At 47.4% G+C, this 15,407-nt stretch overlaps 1 long non-coding RNA gene across 1 annotated transcript; it reads left to right on the top strand.

The window, feature by feature from the left end:
* The first annotated feature begins 516 nt into the window (after positions 1-516).
* Positions 517-2,371, top strand: LOC118657554. Its single transcript, XR_004968040.1, has 3 exons — positions 517-1,101; positions 1,849-2,021; positions 2,154-2,371. It is a non-coding gene; the product is annotated as an uncharacterized LOC118657554 (long non-coding RNA).
* The last annotated feature ends 13,036 nt before the right edge of the window (positions 2,372-15,407 follow it).

The raw sequence follows: 15,407 nt of genomic DNA, 5'->3' as shown, positions 1-15,407 counted from the left end.
TCACAGGCAAAGATCAGATCTCCCCAATAGAGAAAATGTCTCTAGAAGAATGTCAATAACCCAGTAAGAGGAAAAAGGAGAAATAATTCAAAGAAAATAATACAATGGCTCTTAAATGTATAAGAATGTCATCAAACTCACTCATACGAGAAATGCAAATTAAAACTACAGATACCAATTTTCACCTATCAGGTTGGCAAAAATCCAATGGGTCAGTAATACACACTGTTAGTAAGACTGTAGACAAAGAGGAATTTTCACATGACCTTTGAAATAGTGTAAATTGGCACAACCCCTTTAGGAAGGCAATTTGGCAGCATCTGCCAGAATTCAGACAAATCCTTCAGTTCCACTTTTACACTTCAGATTGACTTGTACACACCCAAAATGACTCTGTGCACAAGTATGCTCATTGCAACACTGTTTGTAATAGTAAAGTGGATAGAACTCATCAATACTCATCAATGAAGGGCTGGCGAAATAAATAAGGTCCCTCCACAATGGAACATCTCGCACATACCCAACTACGAAAAAGAGTGAGGACATTCTCCACCTACTAATGAGGCACACTCATCAAGGTGGTGGACAGATAGTGCACGACATTCTGTGTAAAAAAGAGGAGAACAGGAATCTATATCTGTATTTGCTTGTATTTCCATAAAGAAACTCTGGAAGAATCTATAAGAAACTAAAATCAGCGTTTCTGAGGAGAGGGAGGGCTGTAGGAACTAGTAATGGGAAATAAGGAAAAGAGAGATTCGCACAGTCCACGGGCTCATATTTTTTAATTGTGAGCTGTGAAAATGTATTACTTGTCCAAAATTAAATACTACAAGGAAATTATCATGTAAAGCATGATCACAACCAAAAATAAAATTATACCCTGAGCACAAGAGTCATTCCTTCGAATGACAGATGTGCTTTTAACTTTGTTTTGACAAGATAAGAGGCGTGCATCAGACTCAAACATTTCAAGATAAGGTGAGTCATAGAAACACACAAAGTGCTGGACTAAGAAGGCGATGTGACCAAGTAACATGAAGAGTGTGCCTACGGCACTGGCTGCCGGAGAACCAGCCGACCCCCAAACTATGAGAAATTGTAATGTACATTGTATTTTTATTCCTGTTAGGTTACTGTGGAAAAAGTAAAAGTTTTTGCTTGTCTGTTTGTTAAGTAGAAGGAAGAGAGGAAGGAGGAAGGAAAGGAGGAAGGAGGGAGGAAGGGCCAATGTGCCCCTTGGGAGGAATGTAAATTGGTGCAACTTTTCTGCAGGGCAATTTTACAGCATCTATCAACACTGTGAACACACATGCCCTTTGACTCAGAAATTCCTTTCCTGGGAATTTACCCAGTAGACACATTCCCACAGCTGTGTGTAAAAGGTCATTAATGTGGCGCAATGTATAGTTTATAGAGCAAACATATGGAAGCGACCCAGATGCGCATCATCAGAAAACAGGTTAAGTCCCGGTGTCCCCTACATGCAGCCCCACCTGGGCAGAATGAGGTGGGTGTGTCTGTGTGGAACTGGAAAGATGGCTGTGATGTTAGCAAGTGGAAAAACAATTATGTTGAATAATAAACAGCACAATTCTACCTGTGTGGAAAGAAAATATTATAAGGACAAGCATGGCCATAGGAAATGTCTGGGATCCACGGGCATCTGCCATGAAGAGCGAGGCAGGGACGGTGGCGAGGGGAGGAGGTGGGAGGACCAGGAGGGAAACGATCGCCTTCTTGAATAGACTGTGCTCACCTCGTGCATGTGTTGCTCTGTGTTTATTATGATAAAACATGCACTACATAAAGTTCACCTCTTTAACGATTTTTACGTGTACAATTCAGTGGCACAAAGTATTGTTGTGCAGCCATGCTGACCATCCAACTCCAGAACATATCATCTCCCCAAACGGAAACTCTGTCCCCACAAACCACCAGCTCCTCATTTCCTCTCTCCCAGCTCCGGTGACGTCTATTCTACCTTCTGTCTTTATAAATGTGTCCATTCTACACCTCGTGTAAGTGGAAACGTACAATATTTGTCCTTCTGTGACTGATTTGTCTCACCTTTCATTTTTTTCAAGGTCCATCCATGTTGTAGCATGTGTTGGCATTTCATTCCTTTTAAAGCTGCATCATGTTCCATGTAGGGCTTTGCCACATCTCATTTACCCAACTCACCTGCTGAGGGACCCTCGATGTTTCCACGTTTGAGCTGCTCTGAATAATGCTGCTGTGAACATGAGTTTGCAACTATCCAAGTCTCTGCCTTCAGATGTCCTGTCTCCCTAGACTAGTGATGGCGAACCTATGACACGCATTTCAGAGGTGACACGCGAACTCATTTTTTTTGGTTGATTTTTCTTTGTTAAATAGCATTTAAATATATAAAATAAATATCAAAAATATAAGTCTTTGTTTTACTATGGTTGCAAAGATCAAAAGATTTCTATATGTGACACGGCACAGAGTTAAGTTGGGGTTTTTCAAAATGCTGCCACGCCGAGCTCACAAGGTTCGCCGTCACTGGCCTAGACGCTGGATCGCACGGTAGTTCTATGTTTAATTTTTTGAGAAACCACCATCCATCTTCCACAGCAGCTGCGTTTTACGCTCCCGCCAGCAGTGCACTGGGGTTCCGATGTCTCCTCATGGTGTGTATTACTTTTATAGCTAAAAATGTGTTAAAATGTTTTAAATCTCACATTTTAACATCAATAAGAAAGTCTCTGTTTTTTCTCATTGAAAATATTGTTAGATTACAAATTACGGGAGGGCAGGGACCTTTTATTTTTTAATGAACGAGCAGTCAGTGGATTCCTACAGGCTGAGAACAATGTAAATAAATCATGGCTCATTCACTCCCCATCGAAGGCATAAGGCAGTTCCAGTTTTGTTTGTACTGAACAGAATGACCCCGTCTGCACTGGTGGGAGCAAGGTGACACGCGCTGCAGGGGCACCTCCACTGGGTGTAGAAATCGCACACGTATTTCTCACGTGTGTCTATGGCAGGGACAAGTTATTACAGTGTAAACGCGTGGCATTTCTTCCAAGGAGAAGGGGCTCCGCTCCACAGGAAGTCGGAGAGGAGAGGAGCAAGGTCGAGAATCAAGGAGACAGAGTCTGGAAAAAAGAGAGGGCGGGGCTACTGGCGGTTGGGACAAGAGATGAGCTTTTAAAGGAGTTTTGCCGGGGGACCATAGAGGGCGATTGCCTTCCTTCCGGCTGTCCAGCTCATGAGCCTCTGTTTCTGTTAAGGGAACCCCCTCTCAGAGGGCAGAGTCCCCTTCCCAATGGGAGCAGAGATCCGAAGCTGCCCCCCCCCCCCCCAGGTCACCTGGCAGGGAGGGCATGGACCTATGGCTCCACCAGGGGAGGGACTCACCCAGTGTTTGCAGCAGAAAGTGACGACCTGAAGCTGGGGGGGGGGGGGGGGGACGGACGGGGGCGGGTAGGGGGGTTGTGTCTCCTGCAGAGCCGCTCACTGTGAGCTGTGCCGAGACCGAGCGAGCACCAATATTGTCACGCGGGAAGCAGAGGAGCCTGACGGAGACACCTGTGCACTCGAGTGCCTGTCTCCTTATCGCTGTCACACACCTTCCCTTGCAGGCCAAGCAGAGACCTGGACTGCTGTCAAAAGTGCAGCCAGCTGTGTGTCTCCTTTGGACTTATCACTGAGCCAAGGCGAGGACATGGGGGCCCGGTTCTATCGGGTTTCAACAACATGCACGTCGGACGGTGAATTGCTGGGGGCGAGTCTCACCAACCTGCTGGCAGGGGCTGCCCAAGCAGTGAGAGCGGCAGGGAGACGTGTCCTTCCATTTTGCATGTTTCTGTGCCGTTCAAATATATTTTTTACCATATTCGTGTATTATCTTTAAATGTTTCAAAAGTTTAAAATAATTATTTTAAACTGTGATTCATCTACAAATATAGCAGAGTGCCTACATGAGGGACATAGACAGTGAAATACGCCTCTGGCACAGGCACGGCGTTTCCAAGAGCAGGTGGTGAGGAAAGGGCCGTCTGCTGAAGTGGGTTCTGAATCCTAAAGGCTGGGCTGCCCCCCCCCCCGCATTTTTTTAAATTTTAGTTGGCATCTCTTGATGTTATTTTATGCTATTTGTGCAATAAGTGATTATTTTTAACACAATTTTAAACCACCAGCAGAAGAGTAGGTCTGCTTTGCAGAAGACCAAAGGCAAAGGAGGGACCGGGGTGGGAGAAAGGGCCTAGTTTAGCAGGAAGAGGTAAGTGGTAAAACTCAATACACACAGAGACCTTCTGTGGCCCAGAGGGTCACCCCCATTGAGAGGGGACTGAAAAGACCATCTCTTGCAAAGTCAAAAAGAAGAGAGCACATAAGAAATTGTGGCACCAGTGTCCACTGATAAGCGAATGGATAAATAAAATGTGGTACTATAGACAGTGGAATATTACTCAGCCATTAAAAAGAATGAAATCTTGCCATTTGAGACTGCATAGATCAGTGATGGCAAACCTATGACACGCGTGTCAGAGGCGACACGCGAACTCATTTTTTTGGTTGATTTTTCTTTGTTAAATGGCATTTAAATATATAAAATAAATATCAAAAATATAAGTCTTTGTTTTACTATGGTTGCAAATATCAAAAAATTTCTATATGTGACACGGCACCAGAGTTAAGTTAGGGTTTTTCAAAATGCTGACACGCCGAGCTCAAAGGGTTTGCCATCACTGGCATAGAGGAACCTAGAGGGTTTTACACTAAGTGAGATAAGTCAGATAGAGAAAGACAAATACCACATGATTTCACTTATATGTGGAATCTAAAGAACAAAATAAATGAACAAACAATCAAAACAGAAACAAACTCATAGATACAGAGAACAAACCGATAGTTGCCAGGTGGGATTAGGACTGGGGGTCCAGGTGGAAAAAGTGAAGGAATTAAGAAGTACAAATTGGTAGTTATAAAATAGTCACAAGGATGTAAAGTACAGCTTAAGGAATATAGTCGATAATATTGTAATATCTGTGGTGTCAGGGTAACACTGTGTGAAGTATATGGGTGTCTAACCACCATGCTGTACAGCTGAAACTAATACAGAATAATATTGAATGTAAACTCTAAGTGAAAATTTTAAAAAGTGTGATATTCCCATACAATGGAATATTACTCAGCAGAGAAAAGAGAAACACTACTGGTACCCATGGCAATGTACAAGAATGTCACAGACAATATGCTGACTGAAAAAGCCAGGCAGAAAAGAGCACACACCACTGGATCAAATCTACATGAAGTTCTAGAAAAGGCAGAACTACGGCGACAGAAGCAGAAGGGGCAGAAAGTGAATTTTTGGATATGATGGGAATGTTTGACAATTGATTTTGCTGGCGTTTACACTGCTGTACACATTTGTCAAAACTCATCACACCGTATACTTTAAATGAGTGCATTTTATTATATGCAAAATATCTATAATAATAAAAGGGTAATATGCTAATTAGACCAGACATCATTCCGGATGTCCTTCCAGACAAAGCCAGGGCCGGAGGGAAACCTGGGTCCGAGGTTTCAGAGGGAAGCTGGTGCCGGCAGCAAGGGAAGGAAGGCCTACTCTTGCACGAATTTCATGCATCAGGCCTCTAGTATCTTAATAAAGTGGATCTTTAAAAAGTGGAGGAGGGGATTTGGGAGAACCTGAATGGTGGGCGCATTTACACTGTGCTTACGCTTGATGGTTTATGAATGAATCATGAAGGGGGCAGCTCTGTTGTTGCCCATTTGGATTCAGGACATGACTAGGCAGAAGCAACAGAGCCTCCCTTGGTCTCCCCTCATCTTCAGCCCAGGCACCCAGGGATGCCAAGCAAAGGTGAGTGGCTAGCTGGCCCCTCCCTGGCCCCTGCAGCAGAGGAGGGGACATTAGCTCATCACTCAGCAGGGCCAGCTCCTGGCCCAGGACTTTGGCCTCTCCCCAGGACAGCCCCAGGTGTGGGGCTGGCAGGAGTCTCCAGTTTAGTTTCAAGATTGAAAATCTTGAATCATCCTCACAGGGAAATAGACAAGCAACATCAGCAAAGTAATAACCGTGAAGGCTGCGGCCAGCTCCACGTGCCATCTCCCTGTGAGGCCTCCGCCCTGTGCAGTTAGAGGCCTCGCCTCCAGCTCTGTGGGTGGGGACAGAGGCCAGGGGGCCCTGGCGCCTGCCCTCAACTCAGTTGCTCCCTCTTCCCTGAGGGGAGGAGTCCCCACCCATCCCTGATCACAGGACTGTCCGTAACACCTGACTTCAGAAAGCAGGACAGTGTGAGGAACGCCTTTCTTATCTGGTTGTGAAAAAGGAGTGGTGAGGAAGGAGAGGTTGAGTGAGTTCCAGCTCCAGCCAGTTCCTGGCCACTGGACTGAATGAGATGTCGGAATGAGAAGTTGGGCCGTGGGTCGAGGGCAAATTCATGTTCTTATCCAGGGCATTGAAGGCTGCAGGGGTTTTTGGTGAGAAGATTCTCAGAAGCCCCAAGATGAATACCAGCTGCAGTGAGATTAAGAAAAAATCAATAGTAATGGTTACTCAGAATAGTAACCTCCATGTCTCTGTGGCCTTCAGGTTCACACGGTGCCTTCATTTAAACTGTTAGCTTGATCTTCACAGCCACTGTACAGGCGGGAAACGTATTCTCCTGGCTCTTCACCAAGGTCATGCTGTGAAATTCTGTATCAACTCAGAAAGGCACGCTGAAGCTCTAATTCATCCACAAGGAACGTTTGACGTGGGTGCATGGAGCTGGTCACGTTATTCTGCATCTTTCTGATGTCCACAGGGACACCTGGCAGGTCTCCATGGAGAGGGGCACGGCCAGGCTGACGTGATCTTTCATCTCATTCACCCTCACTCACCCAGGCTCAGTCTCTTCCTGTGTGACCCAGCCCTTTCCTGTCTCCTGCTAAAACATTTGCTATAGAGCTAGGAGCTCATGGTTGGTAGGTAATTGCCTTCATTGTAATACAGTTTTTGGTAGAAAAATCACCTAAATTCATGATCGCACTGAGTAAGTAATCTCTTGGTTGGCCACACCCTGGGAAACACAGCCTGCAGACCCCAGCTGGGCAGCAGTCCCCCTGCAGGCAGCACTGGGCTTGAGAACCGGGGGTGGGGGTGGGGGGTGGCCTCCAACAGGGGAATAACTTGCATCCATCCTGCCACCAGGGATGCTGAGGACACTGCACTGCGTGGGCAGAGGCTGTCTTCATCTGATATATGAACCATCGTATCAAAGTGCACACGTACTGTCATGGTATAATAATAACAATAGTGTCACTATATTTGTGGGTGACTCCTTTCTATGGGGCACTTGAAGCCTCTCTGGGGGGCCAAACCTCATGGAACCCAAAATACCCTGCGCAGGTGAACACCATAGGTCATGGGAGATGGGCAGCTGGGTCCTCAAGAAGGGCTCCAGGAATCTGTTGTCTGGGCAGCTAGCTTATCTGGGAGACCCACCCACCCAAGGCCCACAGCCCAGGCCCTCCTGTGGCTGAGCGATAACTTGGCCTTCCCCTCCAGCCCTCCAGCTCCTCTCTGCTCTGAGCCCCACAGAGCCGACACCAGGTATCAAAGACTTAATAGCAAAAACAAATATAAAATCTATCCATAACTGGCATGCTGGTTATGTGTTGAAATCATATTTTCAATATTTGGATTAAAGCAAATGCATTATGAAAACTAATTTCACCTGTTTCTTTTCACTTTTTAAAATGTGGCTACGAGAAACATTACGATTGCATTGGGCTGGGCTTGCATTTCCACTGTGCTGGTAGGAACAAGGGGGCACGGAGAGAGCTGCAGGTGACAGTCATCGCAACGCTGGGAGAGCTGGCACCGTCACACTGACGGTCCTGGAGTTTTCAGCTGTAAAGTGTCCTGGGAATCGCCACCCACAGTGGGATAAAGACACTGGACCTGGGCAAGTTAAGTGTTGTCCCCTCATGGTCACCCAGCACACAGTCTTGTCTCTAGGAGTTTAGGGACCTCTGTCCCAGCAGCCACTTCCAAATGTCTTCTTAAAATTAGCTTTAACTCTGATGAAACTGTGTTTCTAACAGATTCTTCCTCCCCTTCAGACTCTGCCCAGCTCTCCTCAGCAACCTAATGAAAAAGGAGCTCTGGTTCCCGCTCTATACAAGGGCCTGAGGTCGGCAGAGTCCAGCTATTGCGCCCTGGGCAGGAGAGCACCAAGCCCAGTGCCACCCTCTCCCGGGACCCAGCCTGGCGTTGACCTGGGGGCAAAGGCCCAGTGAGGGACAGCATTCACACTGCCAACTGCAAATGGATACGAAAAATTAGCCAAGCCCAGCCAGTGTGGCTCAGTGGTTGAGCATCGACCTATGAACCAGGAAGTCACAGTTCGATTCCCGGTCAAGGCACATGCCCAGGTTGCAGGCTCCATCCCCAGTAGGGGGCATGCAGGAGGCAGCCAATCAAATGATTCTCTTTCATCATTGATGTTTCTATCTCTTTCTCCTTCCCCCTTCCTTCTGAAATCAATAAAAACATATTTAATTTTTAAAAAATTAGCCAAGTTTGGGCTCAAATCTTTAAAGAGCTGTCAGCTCAACAGCAGCAGCTGGAAAGTCCTGGGAGCTGCAGGCAGCTGAGAGTCAAAGCTCATCCAGCCACATCTCACAGGAGGTACCGCACAGTAAATTCTGTTATTTATTTATTTATTTAACATTTTATTTTTATTGATTTTCAGAGAGAGAGGAAGGGACAGGGATAGAGAGACAGAAACATTGATGTGAGAGAGAAACATCAAGGGGCTGCCTCCTGCACCCCCCCTCCCCCCCCCACCGCACCAGGGATTGACCCAAAATCTGGGTCTGTGCCCTGACTAAGAATCAAAACAGCAACCTTTCAGTGCACGGGAGGACGTCAACCAACTGAGCCACACCGGCCAGGGCAGCACCCAGTACATTCTTATATATCACATATACTTGAGTCTGTTCAGTCCCAAAGATTTGATGTCTATTCTTGGACTATATGGAAAATACCACCAAACTATTCTCACTGATGTAATTTAACTGAGTGTTAACATTAAACTGAGTATTAACTTTTAATCAGTTTACGCTCTTGCTCGCCCAGTCTCTTTTTTTAATCATTCACAGAGGATACTTAACCTTAATGATCAATTAAGAGGGAAAGGAGTGAAAGAGGCCCAAGCAGACTCAGGGGAGAGGGAGGCCCCACCTTCATGTCAAGGAGCCCAACCGGGTGGGACAGGCAGGCTCCTGGCTGCCCAGGGCTGATAGGAAAAAGGCGCCTGATCGGGGCTAGAAGCCACGTCCCCAGGGTCATATGGTGAGAACCAAAGGAAAGGTGCTACAGAAAACAGGCATAGGAGCAAGAGGCTGTTTTGGGGGGTGTGGGGGGTTTGGTGGTGCTTTTTGTTGTTGTTAATCCTCACCTGCCCTGACCAGGGCACATGCCTGCAACCGAAGAACATGCCCTTGATCAAAATCAAAACCCAGACCCTCTATCCACTGAGCTGAATGGGCCAGGTCAAGGCCATGGCTTGAACTGCTGGAATGACTAAGTAGGGGAAAGGGCATCATGAATATTTACAAGGTATCCAGACTCTGCATAGGGGACTAGCCCTTGAAGCCCAGTGATGGAACCATATTTGCATGGACATGAGTGACGGTAAGTCCCTCAGGACAGGGAACTTAGGTCCCCTCACCTCTGGGAAGGAGGGTCCACCTCTGCCAGGACTCTTAGGACAAATAGGTCAGGGCAGTTTCCCCCGGAGGCCACAGCCCAGGGCCCTGGGGTTCTCAGAAGGGACCAGGTGGTAATTCCAAGTTGTCTCTACACATCAGGGACCACGGCTCAGATCAAAGTAGTGATCGGCATCCCACGGGTACCATTAGGATGGTTTCAGTAGCAAGAAACAAAACCTGGCTCAGACTGGCTTAAACAGTGAAAGAAATGCATGGGCCCAGGTAACAGAAGTGCACGGGGAGGCCTGCCCCCGCAGCTCGCTGACGTTCTGAGGACCTGTTTCTTCCCTTGGCTCGGCACTGCCTTCCCCGTGGCTGGCGGCATCCTTAGTAAAGGCTGGGACGCCCAGAGGATACCTGGGGCTGCACACTTCCCTTTGGGGGTGTGGTCATCACGTGGCAGAACATTCCTTGCCCCAGAATCCCCAGCAGAAGTCCTGAGGGTCACCCTGGTGAGACCACACTTGCTCACATGTCATCCTGGAGTGGGGTAGGACTGGCTTGTCTTGGCTGCTGGAGTTGGAAGGACTGAAGTCCCCACCAGAAACCTGGGGCTACTGAGCTATCACATGGCCATGGCACGGGGCTTCCTGTGGGAACGGAAAGGAAACAGCCTGGAGCCTGGGCCCTGAAATCTGGAGAGGAATACTTAGGTCATTGGAGAAACTTGGTCCCTTATCTCTTAGAGAGATTCATAACATCATTTGTCATTTCTTCCCAAGCTCGGGGCTCAAACCCTGCCAGCCCCAGGGTAAAGCTACAGAAATGCAGGCCCAGGAAATGGGGACCCATGTCAGGAACTAGAGCCCCACACCACACTGAGCCAGGTCCTCGCTGCCTGCTCCGCCAGCCCCTCAATAAAGGGGCACACAGCGCTCAGGGACAGGGGCCATGTAACAGTGTTTAATCTAGGAAACCACTTGCAACTGTCACAAAAAGAAGTACCCAGTGACACAGGCGGCCCACCAGAGCTGCTGTCCCCCCACCCACCCCACCCCCAACAAGTGTGGCAGTTCCTCGGCGCCAGGAGGGCGGCTCAGGAGGAACCAAGCAAGGAGGCACCAGCCTGGTGTCAGCCCAGCAGCTCTGAAGAAGCGACACCCCGCACAGCCTCTCTCTTTCCAAAGCACAGTTTTCATTGGCCTATCACAGCGGTTTTGTGCTCACACAGATCAGCGGCTCTTCCCAAGAACTCTGGGGTTTGATGGCAAGTTCTACACAGAGAGGGAGCTGGGGGCTCCCTCTCTCACATGGGGAGTGGGGAGCAGGCAGACCAAGGCTCAGCCCATCAAGTGTTCTCTCCAGTCGGGGTAGACCAGGCGGCCAGAGACCACTGTGTTCACTGGGGATGATGGAGTTGTGTGCTAGGCATTCGGAAAATGCCGGCATTATCTAAATGCTTATAATTATGCTCAAATCAGGCTGTGTTGAGTCCAACACTCCACCTTGGGTCATTGATATGGGAGAGCTTCCCAAGACCCTGGCAATAAAACCCCACAAACAGGCAACAGCGGCATTTTAAGTGGGGAAATGTTTCAATACACATATTTCGCGATATCCATGAAGGATAAAGGACACCTGTCCCCAGTGTCTGCCTTCACTGCATCTCTGGTTCCTATCGTTAACAAACTATCTCAAAGGTTAGCAGCTGAAGCCCCAGCCCCGTGGCTCAGTTGATTGAAGCATCATCTCATACACCAAAAAGGCTGCAGGCTCAATTCCCCACCAGGGCACATACCCAGGGTGCAGGTTCAAACCCCAGTCCCAGGTGGAGTGTGTTTGGGAGGCAACCAATTGATGTGTCTCTCATCTATGTTCCTCTCTCTCTCTCCCTTTCTCTCTCCCTCTCCCTTCTCCCTCCTCCCTTCCCACTCCCCCCTCCCTTCCCACTCCCCCAAAATCAATAGAAAAAATATCCTTGGGTGAGCATTACCCCACCCCCCCAAAAAAAGAAATAATGTATTTGGAAAAATATTTTTGTTTGAGAAATACCAAGTGTTGACAAAGGCATAGAATTGGAACTCTGATACACTGGCGATGAGAGTACAAAAAGGTTCAATTTTGGAGAGCAATTTGGCAAGATCTCATAAGATTAAAGGTAAACATATAGTACAATGCAGCAATTCTAGTCCTTGATTTAGACCCAGAGAAACTCCTGCACAGGTGCCCAAGGAAACCCATATGAGAAGGCAAATGGTAGCACTGTTTTTAATTTTCAAAAATTTGAAACCACCTAAGTGTTGACCGGAAATCAGATAAACATGTGTGTGGTCATGAATGAGCCACATACAAACGTGGAGGAATCACACAACTACAATGCTAAACAACAAATAGTAATTTGTGTGAGAATGCATACAGTGTGAGGTCATTTACATAGAGCCTGAGAACCTGCAAACCAATGGTATGTATCACTTAGGGACACATACATGTATCATAAAATTAAAAAATAATGAGCACTAAATTCAGTCAGTAGTTCCACTCCTCCTGAATGGAACCAGGGGAGAGCAAATCCAGGCCCTGAAATCTTACACTATATGGTGGGTACATGAATGGTCATTATTTTATTCCTATACTAGTGGCCCGGTGCACGGATTCTTGCACATTGAAAGGAAATTAAATAGTTGGTCTTCAGACATATTCTGTTGATGGCGATGCTTTTTTTCAGCTTCAGAGGCATGTTGTACCAATAGTTGGTCTTCAGATACATTCTGGCGTTGTGTGTGATTAGTGCCAGTGAGAGCTTTATATGTGTCGCGCAGGTGTGAGTCAACGTTTATTTCTAAGTTGCCAGTGTGTGTCATTCGTACCGGCTGCTCAGACGGTCGGACGGATGGACAGTCGGTCACTTAGCCTTTTCTATATATAGATAGCCTTTTCTATGCCTGAAATAGTTCACATCAAATTTTTATGAAGGCCCGCGTTATGCTAAGTGTGTAGCCCAGTGCTGGGTGGGCATGGGGGTGCCAGAGGCTCAGCATAGAGTAGCAACTGCTGCCACTTCCACTCCCACAGCCCACCCCTGAGCATTTATTCACCTTTGGATTCACTCCATCTTAAGGCGGAAAAGCATGCTTCCATTTTACAGAAGTTCAGGTGAGTTTGTGACTGAAGTCATGAGACGCACTCTTAACCTGGATGCCTGAATCTGGACCAGCATTATGAGAACAGTCAACTCTTTTTTGAAAGGGAGAAATCAAATGTACCAGGTGGTCAAACACTAACAGTGGGCAGAGTTTTGAAAATGCTGATTTGACGGCAAGACATGCCAGTAAATCTCATTGGTTCCTTCATCCCACCTGATGGAGCGTAAAGAAGAGCACACTTTCACCCCGTGTGGCCAGGCTGGCTCCTGGTTTAGGGTTCTCAAGCCTGCACGCCTGCTGGAATCCTCAGGAGAGCTTCCTAAACTCCTGATGCCCGGGTCTCTCCTAGACCAGTGATACCACAATGCTCTGCCCAGGCCCCAGCTCTGCAGGTGAGGCCGATGCCCAGACAAAGCTGAGGACCCCAGCCTATGTGGTCCTCCCTGAGACAGACGCCCCCAGTGAAGTCCTGTTGTGTTCCCTCATGTTTTCCTGTACAAAACACTAATTCCTTCCCATCCCTTCTGGAGCTTGTACAGCTCAAGCAATCAGGGATGCAACTGCAGGGATAGGATGGCTTGTTTGGAACTGGGATGGAGGGCCAGTATCTTCTCCCCCTGTTCCCAGTGGACAACTCCATCTGGGCATATGGCCACCCAACCGAAAACCACATTTCTCAGGGCAGGGAACAGGGGACAGGAGGGAAAGCTCTCCTTCACTAAGGAATGCCAACTAATAAAGGACAAGGATCAGGATCGAGAAAAAGAGAAAATCACCATTTTACAGCTACCAGATTCCTCCGTGGACACCAAGGCCACTGAACAAAAGACTGTTGGGTAGTCACACAATCTGAAAGTTTCACCCCGAGATGAGGCACTTTTTTTTTTTAATGCCAAAGATACTTTTAAAGTGGAGAGATCTGGCAGACACCCCTGTGCCAGTTGTTAAGCCTCTACATTTTGGGGTGACACTGGGCCAGGACCCTCGGAGCACCTTGGTCAGCAGCTGCTCCCCTGCCGTGGTTTGCAACAGGGGAGCTGAGAGGAACCTGTGGAGACCAACTTCCTGCTTGTTCATTTCCTGCCCTGTGCAGCCACCTCACATTGCTTCACTCTGATGCAGCAGTCCCTTCCTCTGCAGCAGTTGATTCTGTTTACAGATTGGCAGCCCTCACAGTCAGCCTCTCAAAGTCACCAGCCGCCACCATGCCCTCCTCAGGTATGGGCCTAGGCCCACCGACCCTTCCAAGCTGAGACGCCAGCACCAGCCACCCGATGCCGCTTCCCCAGAGATCTATCAGCCTCACAGGGCTCCTCTCCAAGCTCCTAAAGTTGTTGTTATTGTTGTTGTTGTTAATCCTCAGACGAGGATATTTTTCCATTGGTTTTTAGAGAGAGTGAAAGGGCGGGGGAGAGACACAGAGAGAAACATTGATGTGAGAGAGACACATCGATTGGTTGCCTCCTGCACATGCCCCAACCAGGGTCTGAGATTGAGCCTGCAAACAACATACATGTGCTTGACCAGAATCGAACCTGGGACCCTTCACTCTGAGGACCAACAATGCTCTATCCACTGGGCCAAGCCGGCCAGGGCCAAGCTCCTGAAGTTTTAATAGCTCCAACATCTTGTCTGTTTCCCCAGCCTCCATAGTTGCTACCTCCATGACACCTTAGCGTTTGCTTTGGGCCATTTCAGTTACCCAGTTAACACTTTCCATCTAGTTAACAACTCTTTAACTAAATTTTGTTAAACACCTATGAGTCCCATCTTCTGATTGGATTCCGATGCAGAGGTTGGTACCAAGAGTGGGGCTCATATCCCACCCTCTGATATGTACTTTACCTCATGAGGCATCAGGACTTTGAGTGAGCAGACTTACCAGTTACATTACCAATGACCGCAGCTGGCAGTTTGGGGCCTGGGGTCTCGAGGCAGTCACCACATGGTGAAGGTGGAGCCCGCCTCCCTACCCTGGAGACCAGGGCACCACTGTAACAGCACCGGGCTTCTTACACTTGGGGGAGAAATAAACTGTCTTCTCTTTTCTTGGTATTTTCTGCCATTAGGTTTAACCTAATCCTAATTTATACAGTATCTTATAGACTTGCCTTCAAAGGCAATTCATTCAATTAAGTTCTTCCTTTCAGATTTAAGAAATGAAGGTATCATTAAGGAAAATTACCTGTCATACCCCAGTCAAAGAAGGTATCAGTGTCAAGGAATCAGTGTCAAGTTGAACCATATCAAGAAAAGTTACCTACATTTACTTGCATATTTAGATTAGTTAATAAACACGATTTATGAAGTATCGGGCACTGCACACTTTACATGCATTATTTTACTGAATCCTCATAAAAATCTGGTAACATCAGTACAATTATTATCACAAATCTTTGGACAAGGGAACTGAAGCTTAGAGAGATTAAACTTTTAATTTAAAGCCTTTTTCTGTGCCAGATAGCGATTCTCCGTGGACACAACAGCCACTCGAAGAAAAGCCAAGTGTCACACCAACTTCACACTCACAAGCTGACAGTATTTCCAGAAAGCTGGCGA

The sequence above is a fragment of the Myotis myotis genome, unplaced genomic scaffold (genome assembly GCF_014108235.1).
Source record: "Myotis myotis isolate mMyoMyo1 unplaced genomic scaffold, mMyoMyo1.p scaffold_m19_p_59, whole genome shotgun sequence".
Taxonomy (NCBI): domain Eukaryota; kingdom Metazoa; phylum Chordata; class Mammalia; order Chiroptera; family Vespertilionidae; genus Myotis; species Myotis myotis.
This window is presented reverse-complemented; position numbering and strand designations above follow the sequence as displayed.